Below are 11,406 nucleotides of genomic sequence, written 5' to 3' on the forward strand. Positions count from 1 at the left end.
TGGTAGTCCATGCCTATAATTCCTGTACTTGGGAGGCAGAGGCCTGAGGATTACTGCAAGGTTAAGGCCATCTGGTTCTACATTGTGAGTTCCAGGCCAGCCAGGGGTACATAGTAAGACTATGGCTAAAAAAAAAAAAAAGTCTTATTCCCTAAATCCATGATCTTACAGTTCTAAGATGGGCAAAATTTGTTCTCAGAGTCAACGACTTCCCCTTTCTGCTCCTTTTCCTAACTTTAAGATTCTACTCCTATGGTACCTCCAGTCCCAATGACTTACTGACCACTTCCTGCCATAAGAGACCACAAATCTCTTATGTAGTCTTTCATACAGACCCATGATTCCCCCTACCACTTCTCCATCTGTACTCAACCGTCTATGTACTGGCTCCAACCATTAAAGGAAAAAAATCTCTAAGCTAATTCTAAGATATTAACTTTATGTTCTTTTCACGCACATAGCATGAACCTCTTGGTTCGCTAATTGAATGTTTGATTATAATCATGAATCTAAAGCTGGGCATGGTTATTCATGCTCGTAACCCCAGCACTTGGGAGGCTGAGGCAGGAGGATTGCCACAAGTTTGAAGCCAGTCTAGTCTACATAGTGAGTTCTAGGCCAGTGTCTGGGCAAAATATTGGGACACACACACACATACACACACACACACACACACACACACACACATACACACATGGGTGGGGGGGCAGAGTACAACTGTAGTGGTACTTGTTTATAATCCCAGCCTGGGCCACATAGCAAGGACCTGGCTATCCAAGACTCTATAGCAAGATCCTATCTCAAAAACCAAAACCACAAACAAATAAACAAAAAATAATAAAGGCCAGGCCTAGCACTTGGGAAATGGAGGCAGGAGGATCAGGAGGCCAGCCTTAGCTACATAATGAATTTGAAGGTAGCCTGGGCTACATGAGACCCTATCTCAACAAAGCAAAATAAAACAAGGCTAGGCATGGAGGCACATGCCCTTAATCCCAGCACCAAAGAAGCCAAAGCAAGTGGATCTCTGTGAGTTCCAGACCAGCCAGAGGTACATAGTGATACCCTAACTCAACAAAACAAAAAAAAACAGACTGGGGGCTAAGGATACACCTAGTGATAGAGTGCTCATCTAGCATGTATAGGCCCTGGATTTCTCAGACAATGTAAATAAATAAAAAGCACGACACTAGTGTTCATTTAGATCAGACTGTACACTAACTATGGATGAACCAAACCCATTTTGACCAGAGATTACTGAGTCGCTGTCCCAGTGGTCTTTGTATCCACTGTGTGTTAAACCATTTCCATGAATGGCTACAGGACCAGACTTCGAGAAGATTCATGCCACCTGTTTTCATCCCTTCAGTATTTCCCATGTCTCCCTTTCTTCACCCCTTTCCAGGGAAAGAGTGTTTCTTACTACTAATAACTCCGTTCACTGGAAGTCTGGAGGATCTTCCCAGACCACTCTGAGCTGAGTAGCTCCTGGAAAATCAGATACAAAATTTGTCATGGGGAAGAGGGAGAAAACATTGCAACAATGAGGCATGCAACGGAAAAGTCCCTGGTCATCTGACAGGAGGCAAAGCACTGCAGAGGACAGAAATTGGTTTAGGCGGTGATTAGTGGGTTAAGAGGCAAAAGGTTAAAGTCTGAAGTGTGAGTGGATGATTTGCTACTAGACTGGGAAAGGAGAGTGCATGATATATTAGTGAGAAAAGGCAAACACGTCTAGTTCACAGAAGGCTACATGTTTCCTTATTTCTTAATTTTCTCATAGTTTAGCCAGGCATATTTGATTTGCTCTGGTTGACAGTCTGGAAAGAGAATTGATGAGTGTAATCTCCAGGCATTTAGAGACTCTCTCTCTCTCTCTCTCTCTCTCTCTCTCTCTCTCTCTCTCTCTCTGATTGTGGTATACTTAGGTCTTATACTGAGATGGCACAGCCATGTAATGGAAAAGCCAGGCTCCTCTAGCCACTGTAGGGATCAGCTCACTGGAGAGCTCTGGCGCTGAAGTTGCTCGGTTTTGTTTGGTCACTGAGAATTGAGATTTCTTTCTCCTCTTCCTCTCTCCCTTCTCTTCCTCCTCCTCTTTTTCTTCTTCTTTTTCTTCTTCTGCTTCAGCACAACCTAGCCTAATCCAATGAATACAAAAGTACTATACTGATAATATTCTGTATTCTAGAAATAATAGATTGCGTGTCATTAAGCCCAAACTGGAGAGGCTAAAAGGAGGAAGCATTGAACCGATCTAGAATTGCCATTAGTAAAGACAAACATTTCAGAGACTCCAAATAGGGGTCTTAGAGAGTCAAACCACATGAATGCAAGGAAATTAATACTCAGTCACTGCCCAGAGTGTTGAACTTCTTCATCTATATAATCCCTTCTCCCCAGAGTTGTTTAGCCCAAAAGGGAATACCAGGGTCAAGACATGTGTAGAGTCTGTTATAGGCCAAAAGCTCATGGTTTTGCTAAAGGCTTTATTGCATCTAAGACTAGAAAGTGGAAATAAGCTTCCATAATGGTGTACATCTGTAATCTCAGCCGTGGAGGCTGAGGCAGTAGGATCAGGAGTTCAAGACCAGTCTCAGCTACATAGTGAGTTTAAGGTGGGCCAGGACTACCCTGCCTCAGTCTCTCACCTCAAAACAAAACAAAACAACTCTGGGGTAAGAGTGAAATGAAGTCACAGGTAGACCCTACCATTTACTAGCTTTGAGGTCCAGAACAGTTATTTAAACTTCTTATGCTTCAGTTTCTCTCTCTGTAAGATAGGATTAAGAGTAGTGCCCACAATTCAGGCTTAATGGCACATGTGTATAATACCAGCACTCTGGAGGTTAAGGCAGGAGGATAACTGTGAGTTCCAGGCCAGCCAGGGCTTCTTATCAAGACTGCCTCAAAAATCCCAAACAAATCAGATGTGGTGGCTCATACCTGTAATCTCAGCACTCTAGATGCTGAGGCTGGAGGATTGTTATGAGCTCAAGGTCAGCCTGGACTTCACAGTTATTGCCAGGTCAGCCAGAGTTATATAATGAGACTCTGTCTCAAAAATAAAAAATAATAATGCCTATCTCCTATGGTTGTTTTGGCAGACTCCATGATAAACAGTCCCAGTCACTCACATCTTTCTCCCTCAAAGCCCTATGTCTCTCTTTCAGGACTCAGAAGTGCGGAGGAAGCAGAGGCAGATGACCTGTGTGGCTCTTGTGAATCACAGCAATTGCTTTAGCCAGATGATCCTGCTGCTTGATTTGTAGTTTGCCCCTGGAGTCAAAGGTGGGAGGGTTCATACTTCATCCTTGATTATGGGCAATGAAGGCTCCCTGGGGCCTCATTCTCAATTAGTCTTATGAATGTCCTGTCTATGCCCTGCTTCTCAAGTTGCTTTCTGTTTCTCGTGCGTGGGCATAATGTGTTAATCGCTCTGATTCCTTAAATCATTAATAACAAGACTTCCATGTCATGAATCAGTTCCATTCTCTGCACAATATTCCAACTGTCTTGTTCATTCAAATTGCATCTAAAAACAATTATGTCATTTTCTTGTCATCCCATCGTGATTTTCTGGGGCCTGTAGTAACCCCTCCAGAAGTGAGATCCAAGAATAAAGCCTTTTGTAATCATGAAGCAACACACATGCGGTTAACAGGTTGGATATGGTGGAGACTGGCTTGAAATCCAGGTTCTACTCTTCCAGCCATCTGAATGTAACCCAGTAATTCTCCCTTCATGAGCCTCAGTTTCCTCATCTATAAAGTAAGGGTATCAGTTTTTTGTTGTTGTTGTTTTGTTTTGTTTTTTGGCCTTTTGGACACAGGGTCTCCCTGTAGCTGCAGCTGGCTTGGGTTTGCTATGGAAACCAGGCCAGCCTCAAACTTATAAAGATCTGCTTGCCTCTGCCTCCCCAGCACTGGGTTAAAGGCATGGGCTACCATGCCAGGCAAGATATCACTTAAAAAAAATTAAGAGACTAGAGAGATGGCTCAGTGGTTAAGAACACTGGTTGTTCTTGCAGAAGACCTGGATTCAAATCCAGCATTCACATGGCAGCTAGCAACTGTCTGTAACTCCAGTTCCAGGGGATCTGATGCTAACAACCATCAGTAACTCCATTTCCAGGAGCTCTAATGCCCTCTTCTGTCCTCTTCGGGCATTGCATGATATGGGTGCACTTACATATATGCAGGCAATACATCCATACAAAAAAAATTAATAATAAAGAAAACATTTTTTCAAAATGAAACCATCTTTTTATTTGTATTTATTTTTATTTTGTGTGTATGGGTGCTTTGCTAGCATTTATGTAGGTGCACCAGTGTCATGCAATGCCCAAAGAGGCCAGAAGAGGGCATCAGAGCCCCTGGAAATGGAGTTACTAATGGTTGTTAGCTACCATGTGGGTGCTGGGAACTGAACCTGGGTCTTCTCCAAGAGCAGCCAGCACTCTTAAAGCACTGAGCCATTTCTCCAGCCCTAGGATATTACTTTTTTATTGTTATTGTTGGTTTTGCAGTGCTGGTGATGGAACTCAGGGTATCCCACAATGCTGGCCAAGTGCTTTACAAATGTACTACACCACTGGGCGTGGTGGCTTACGCCTTTAGTCTCAGCACTTGGGAGGCAGAGGCCAGCTGGGGCTACAGGGAGACCCTGTCTCAAAAGGACCAGAAAAAAAAAAAAAAAGTACTACACCTCCAGCTTAATAATAGTAATTATATCATGTAGTTGTGTAATTAAATAAGTCAATGCAAGTGAAACATCTAGGCATCATGGTGCATACCTGTAACCCCAGCACTCAGGATGTGGGGAGGAAAATCAACAGTTCAAGTCCAGCCTCATTTGCACAGCAAGAGCTCAAGGCCAGCTTGAAGTATGAGACCAAAAACAAAGAAAGTACTATGTTGTTTCTGGCATAGAACAACTTCAATAAATGTTGGCTAAGACCCATGTGGTAGCACAGGTCAGTAATTCCAACACTGGGAAGCAAAGAATCATCTTGAGTTTGCCTGGGCTACAAGGCAAAAACAACATGAAAGCTGGGCATGATGGTGCACACCTTTAGCCTCAGCACTTGGAAGGCAGAGACATGCAGATCTCTATGAGACAGAAGCTAGCCTGATCTACACATAAAGTTCCAGGGACTACAGGGAGACCCTGTCAAAAAACCAAAGCAAACAAAAAGTACCACAACACACAAATAAAAAAATCCACATCAAGTAAATGGTAATTAGCACACGTTACATCCCTTTTTTGAGATAGTGTTAGTAGCCTTGACCTCATGATGTCCTGCTTCTGCTTCTGTTCTCAGACTGCTGGGACACCTAGTTATTATCCCTTTTAAAATACTTTTGAGGTCCATATCACCTTTATGTAGACAGTTCCCAATGTCTATATCTCTTCTAACTCCCTGTGATTTGCCACATACTTTATGTGTGTGTGTGTGTGTATGTGTGTGTGTATGTATATACATGTGTACACACACCCACATCTTTGTGTGCACATGCAGAGGCCAGAGCAAGACATCAGGTGCCCTGTTCTATCATCCTCTACTTTATTCCCTTGAAACAGGGTCTCTCACTGAACCTGGAGCTAGGTTGGTGGCCAATAAGCCCCAGCAATCCTCCTGTCTCTGCCCCTCATTGCTCTGAGGTACATGCTCAACCATACCTTTCTTTTTTTCTACAAAATGGGCTCTGGGAATTTGAACTCGGGTTCTCATGCGACAGCAGGTGTTCTTACCCATTGAGCATCTCTCCAGCCCAATGGCCGAAAGCTTTCTATGTCATCCTCCACCAATAACATTACACCAAACTCGCGATCCTCTAGCTGGCTCCTTTCATGCTTGCCATTACTATTATTACTGTCAGAGTTTCTAAGGCAGACATTTATTACAGTGTTCAGACACTATTAAATTTTCACTCAATTTCTTTATATTGTTCCCTCAACAATCTTATGATGTATTATCCTCTTTTAGCAACTATAGAATGATGCTAAGATGTAGAAGAACTGGTCCAAGGACACCTAAGCTCAGAGCTCAGAGCCACATCCGTTTGGAAAATGTACCCATGCTCTTAAGCGCTGTCTTAACCAGAAATGCCCCTCTAAGATTTGCTATTCTCATCTAATCAAGTCCCAAAATGTGTCAGTTTATCTTAAGAATTCTATCATAAACATGTTCCTTAACTACATTAATTCAGAAGATCCGTCATGCCATACTTTCATTATTGGTAGCGCAGGCCAGGCTGGTCTTGAACTTGCTATGTAAATGAGGATGTTGGTTTCTTTTTTTTTTTTTTTTTTGGTCTTTTTAAGATAGGTCTCCCTGTAGCCCCAGCTGGCCTGGAACTCGCTATGTAGACCAGGTTGGCCTTGAACTCATGGGGATCCACTTGTCTCTCTCCCTAGTGCTGGGATTAAAGGCGTGTACCACCACGCCAGGCGTTCTTGAACTCTTGGTACCCCTACCAGAGTCTCCTATGATTACAGGCATAAGCCACTAAACTTGGCTACTCATTTTCCTTTTTTTTTTTTTTTTCTGTCTTTTTTGAGACAGCATCTTCCTGTAGCCCCAGATGACCAACTGCTGGGCATGCAACACCATGTCCAGTGGGTCATTTTCCTTTTCTTTTCTATTTTATTTTTGACAATTCTTTTTTTTTTTTTTTTTGGTTTTTTTGAAAAAGGGTCTCCCCGTAGCCCCAGCTGGTCTGGAACTCACTATGTAGACCAGGCTGGCCTCGAACTCACAGAGATCTGCCTGCCTCTGCCTCCCAAGTGCTGGGACTACAGGTGTGCACCACCACACCTGGCTTTATTTTTCACAGTTCTTTATTGGGGATAAGGAGGGGCACCCATGTAGAGGGCAGAGGGCAACCTTCAGGAGTCAGTTCTCTTCTTCTACCATGTGGGTTCCAAGGATCAAATTCAGGTCATCAGGCTCGGCAGCAAGCACCTTTACCTGCAGAACCATCACAAGGCCCAATCAATCCTTTCTTTTTAATAATAGTTGATGTCAGCTGGGCATGGTGGTGCACCCCTTTAATCCCAGCACTCGGGAGGCAGAGGCAGTGGGTCTCTATGAGTTCCAGGCCAGCTGTGGCTACAGGGAGACCCTGTCTCAAAAAGAATCCCCTGTCCAAAAAATAGTTGATGTCATTAATGAAGTTCAGTGCATATACCCCCTTTATTATTTTAATTCTATTTAGAATATATATTCAACTAATACTTTTAGCTAGGTTTGGTGGAAAATACCTATAATACTAGTACTTGGGAGTCTGAGGTTGGAGAATTGTAAGTTCAAGGCCAGCCTGAGCTATTTCAGTGAGATCCTGCCTCAAAATGAAAAAAAAAAAAAAAATTAAAAAGTAAAAAGGGGGGCTAGGTGTGGTGGTGTACATCTTTAATCAGACAGATCTCTGTGAATTCGAGGCTATCCAGGGCTACATAGTGAGTCCCTGTCTCAAAAAGCAAAACAAAATAACAAACAAAAGTAAAAAGGGTGCTTGGGACAGAGCTCAGTAGGAAAATAGCTTCCTAGCATGCATGAAGCCCTGGGTTTGATTCTTAGTACCGCAAAAACACAAAAAGAAAACACACAAAACAAAACAAGAAATTCCTGTAGGAAAGACTGCAAGCCAGTGATCTTCCTGTGCAGATAGTGAATTTCCATTCTGAGTGTTTCAAGCAGAGTCTGAAATCTCTTTCAGACTAGGATTTCTGGAGAGGGAATTGGTCAATATGCCCATAAAAGTTTTTTGGTTTGTTTTTTTTTTAAACTTTAAATTCATGGAGCTTTCTGATTTGGATCATAGAAACATTCACCTGAGGAAGCCCAGGTTGGTTGTGCAGCGGTGGGAAAGAATGGTGAGGGTGGAATCATGTAATTAGCATGGTTCCAGGAAGAGATGAGGCCTTCCTGTTTTCTAGCGCTCACCCCCTTCCCTCAGCATCTGCCTGAGCAACACTCCCCCATTCCTAACAAAGCTTAAATAATCACTTCAAAACAACCTGACTTAAAAATAATAAAAGATGGCTCAGTGGTTAAGAGCACGGACTGCTCTTGAAAAGGGCCCAGGTTCAGTTCCCAGCACCCACAAGGTAGTAACAACCATTTGTAACTCCAGTTTCAGGGGATCCAACACAGTCTTCTGACCTCTGCAAGCATCACCTGCCATGGGTACACTTACATACAAGCAGGCAATACAGTCATACACATAAAATAAAAAATATGAATTAAAAAAAAAGTTAGAAAAAATAAATAAAGGTGGGCGTGGTGGCCCTCGCCTTTAATCCCAGCACTCGGGAGGCAGAGGCAGGCAGATATCTGTGAGTTCAAGGCCAGCCTGGTGTACATAGTAAGTTCCAGGACAGCTGGGGCTACTGGGAGACCCTGTCTCAAAAAGACCAAAAAAATAATAATAAATAATAATAATAATAATAATAATAACAGGCCAGTAAGATGGTTCAGTGGGTAAAGATACTTGCTGTCAAACCTGATGACCTGAGTTCTATCCTTGGGATTGAGAAGTGGCTCCTGAAAATTGTCCTCTGACCTCTGTTGGGTCTGAGGTTGGGGAATGATTTGCGACCACCCAGTAGAATTTGAAATTTAGAAAATTTTATTGAAAAGCATTCCAATTCTTGAACGACCAGTTGGGCACAGACTCCGAGAGCCAATGAATGGAGTCCGCCCCGACCAACTATGAACTGGGTGGGGGTGGGAGTGTTATTGGGTACTCTTGAAAAGGCCCTCCCAAACTGGGAGACCTTTGAATTGATTGGATAACTCTGAATTTCTATGGGGGGGATTTCATTGGTTAATTGGTTATAGTCATGGTCAGCCCCCTGGAATGTCTCAATTTTTCCTTTTACAGTAGGGTGCCCCTACCAGCCTCTGGATGCCCTTTTATGGTCAGGAATTTTGGTTGGTTTCTGTTAGACTCAGGTAAGCAAGGCATGTCCAGGCTTGCCTAATCTTAGCCCGCAGTAGGGGGCAAAGGAGACTTACAGTTTCTAGGAACAGAGACTTAAGACTGACAATATGGAGGCTGCTAAAAAAATGGAGCCAGTTGTAACCTGGATCCTTCAACCTCCACATGCATGCCATGGTACCACACCCTCCCATCATCATTTAATCAATCGACCAATCTATCAAAGTGTAATTTAAAATATTTACAATAGGGCCTGGACAGATGGCTCTGTGATTAAGAGCACTGGCTGCTCGTGCAGAGACTTGGGTTTGGTTCCCAGCACTCACATGGTGGCTCACAACCATCCTTAACTCTAGTTCCATGGGATCCTGTTCTGGTCTCCATGAATTTGCACATATGTGATGCACTTACATACATGCAAGCAAAACACTCATCCACAGAAAAATAAATAAATAAAATATTTAAAATAATAATAAAACAAATAACAACAGCAACAAAACAAGATAAGAACCTGGCTCTAGGGCATGACCTTAAAGAGTCTACTAATCAACAGCTCTGGACTCCTCAAACTCTTAGGCTTCATGACATATATATTGAATGGAACCCTGAGTTTTAGCAAACTCCCAGGTGATCTTTTTGTATACAGAAGTTTGAAAAGTACAAGTGCAGTTCACCCCAACAACTAAAAAGATATACTTAAATATTTTTAAAAATATTTTATTATTTTTATTTTATGTGTATGAGTGTATTGCCTGCATGTAGGTAAGTGCACCTGTGAAGTGCAAAGCCTGCGAAGACAGAAGAGGCCGTTGAATCCACTGGAACTGGAATTACGGACAGTTGTCAGCTGCCATGTGGGTACTGGAATTCAAACCCAGGTCTTCTGCAAGAACTATCAGTGTTCTTAACCACTGAGCCATCTCTCCAGCCCCTTAAAAAATATTTTTATAAACATTTATTTATTTATTCTTTTTTTTGGTCTTTTTGAGACAGGGTCTCCCAGTAGCCCCAGCTGTCCTGGAACTCACTATGTAGACCAGGCTGGCCTTGAACTCACAGAGATCCACCTGCCTTTGCCTCCCAAGGCGTGCGCCACCATGCCCGGCAACATCTATTTTTATGAGGATGAGTGTTTTAACTGCTTAAGTGTGTAAGAGTGAGACCACTGAGGACAAGTCAGCCTTCGGGTTGCAACAGCATGAGGTTTATTTGATACACAGGTACCTGTGGGCACAAAGTCTCCTCGGAGGACTTGCGCGCCTACAGGCTGGGGTTTGGCACTTTTATAGAGCAGAAGCAGGGTACAGAAGCAGAAGCGCGGTTATTGGTTAATTCAAAAACACACAGAGTAATTTCAAAAGCACACAGAAATATGGGGTAAGGGTCGGGGCTAAGGGGAAGTGGGATTGCTAAATGGGAGGTGACCTCAGGGACACAGAGGTTCTTCTCCTGATTTCCTGGTATCGAGCCCCGGGGATTGCCAGATGCAGATGGCTTGACCACTACGTCCTGTTTTTCTGATAAGCTAGTTTCTCAATGCTTGACTTCTTGTCAGGCATTCCTATCAGGTGGGCTCATGGCGCCTAGGTTTTTTTTCATTCCTCCCTTTTTCTTGGACATATGAGTGGAATCTTTCACTCATCATAACATATCTGGATCCTGAGTCCTCAATGCCTGGTACTGGCTGGTGAGGACTAGTGCCTGAACTACAGACAGCCGATCCTTTACGAATTGGACCAGCCGATTAAGTATGCAGGGCCCCAGGGTTAAGATTAAAAACAAAAGGACTAGAGGGCCTGCTAAGGAAGACACTAATGTGGTAAACCAGGGTGACTGATCGTATAGCCCCTCAAACCAACCTTTTTTAGATTCAAAGTTACGTTTTCTTTCTTCTAGTCTTTCTTTTAGTTTATCTAGAGTCTGAGTTACCACTCCTGTTTGGTCTGTATAGAAACAGCATTCTTCCCTCAGGGCTGCACATAACCCTCCTTGCTTTAGGAACAGCAAGTCTAGTCCCCTTCTATTCTGCAGCACTACCTCAGAGAGAGAAGTCAGGGAGTCTTTTAGGGTTCTTATGGACTCCTCTAAGCCTATTAGATCCTGGTTCATGGCTTCATGAAGGAGCATAAACTGGTCCGAGCGAACTAAGGCAGTTGCCCCTGTCCCGATTCCCGCTGCTATTCCCCCAGCTCCCAATAATATAGCTAAGGTTATGCTCACAGGCTCTCGCTTGAATCTGACAGGGGTAGGTGTCTCTTCATAATGTTGTAATACATAGCTGTCTTCATGCCAATAAATTCTGGGCCATAACTGTACCAGGACACAAAAATCTTGGGTTAGATTTAGAACAGCGAGAGAGACACAAGGAGTCAGTCCCGTGCTGCATGCCCAGTAGGTGCCATTAGGGGGCACAAGGTATGCGTCGGCCTGGAGGGAAAGGGAGGAGTTATTCTTAAGGCAA

Source organism: Nannospalax galili, unplaced genomic scaffold (genome assembly GCF_000622305.1).
Source record: "Nannospalax galili isolate Female #2095 unplaced genomic scaffold, S.galili_v1.0 scaffold95, whole genome shotgun sequence".
NCBI classification, from domain to species: Eukaryota; Metazoa; Chordata; class Mammalia; order Rodentia; family Spalacidae; genus Nannospalax; species Nannospalax galili.